We start from the raw sequence: 1469 nt of genomic DNA, 5'->3' as shown, positions 1-1469 counted from the left end.
AGCTGAAATTGATAGCTAAAATCGCTGAAGCTAAGAGCTGGCTAAAATATTAGTTAAATGCTAAATTAGCCAAAAAAAACATCTAGCCAAAACAACTGAAATATTAGCTAAACTCCAAATTTACATAAAAAAAGGAAAAAAACTAAATTAGCCAAGATAGTTAGCATGTAGCTGAAATATTAGCTAATCTCAAGATTAGCCTAAAAGCTGCTAAAGTCCTAAATTAGCCAAAAGAGCTAGCATGCAGCTGAAATATTAACTAGACTCCAAATTTGGTGGAAAAAAAACTAGAAAAATACTAAATTAGCCAAGATAGCTAGCATGTAGCTGAAGTATTAGACAAACTCAAATTAGCATAAAAATCAGATAAAATCCTAAACTAGCCAAAATAGCTAGCATGAAGCTGAAATATTAGCTAAACTCTAAATTAGCCTAAAAAACCTTAATAAATGCAAAAAACAGTCCAAAAAGCTAACAGAATGCCATTATAACTTTCAATGTTACTGCACTCTGACTACATAATATAAAGTAACGACTAATTGACTATTAAATTATTTGTTGACTATTTTAACAGTCAATTAGTCGTCGATTAGTTGATTAATCGTGGCAGCCCTAGTGAAAACTAGACGAAAAAAAAAAAAAAAGACTCCTTGACTTTTTCTGCAGTCTCAATAGACTTTACTCTTTCCAAACTTTACTCCCAACACAACTAGTGGACCACCTTACACTAACTGTTAAAGTACTTTTAGGTTTAATCAGAAAAATGACATTTTTGTGCATTATCTTGAGTGTCTGTTTCACTGTTTTGATCACCTTAAAGTGGGTGATAATGTCGTACACGGCCTGCTTTATTTTATTTTTCAGGTATTTTTGTCCTTAAGAGGTAAATATACTCTACTTTTTGAAAAATATGTTGAAGAGAATAATCTTTAATCTAGATTTGATTAGAAGTCTTTCATTCATGTGAGGTTTTGAGGCCAAACATTTTTGTTGGTAGTCATTTGAGTCGTGATAAGATGAATATAAGCTAAGGAGAAAAGCAATCTTGAGGTATAATCTTCAAGAAAAAGGCCAAATATTAAAAAAGGAGATTATAATACTGAATACAATGACCAAAATGGGGGGAAAAAAAGATAATTGGGCTCACATATTACACTTACAGTTAAAAAAAAAATCAGTGATGACAAACTTTTCATCAATTTTGGGAACTCAAGACATTATCTTCTTGTGTTTTTCACAATAATCTTGATACCTGCTATCCTCCTAGATTGCATGACAGGACACAGAAGCTGTTATTTTCCATGGCTCTCAGCACAACATTACCTGAGGATTTTATTGACAGTACCTGGACTATGCTTTACAACTTGGACCAAAGTCAAATATAATCTCCTGCTTTGATAAAAATATGATATAAATCACCTGCTGTGCTATTTTGATGTTGCACAAACTTTTATTTCAGAGGGGAATAT

This window comes from Oryzias melastigma, linkage group LG17 (assembly GCF_002922805.2).
Source record: "Oryzias melastigma strain HK-1 linkage group LG17, ASM292280v2, whole genome shotgun sequence".
Classification (NCBI taxonomy): Eukaryota; Metazoa; Chordata; class Actinopteri; order Beloniformes; family Adrianichthyidae; genus Oryzias; species Oryzias melastigma.
Note: the sequence above shows the minus strand (reverse complement) of the source record.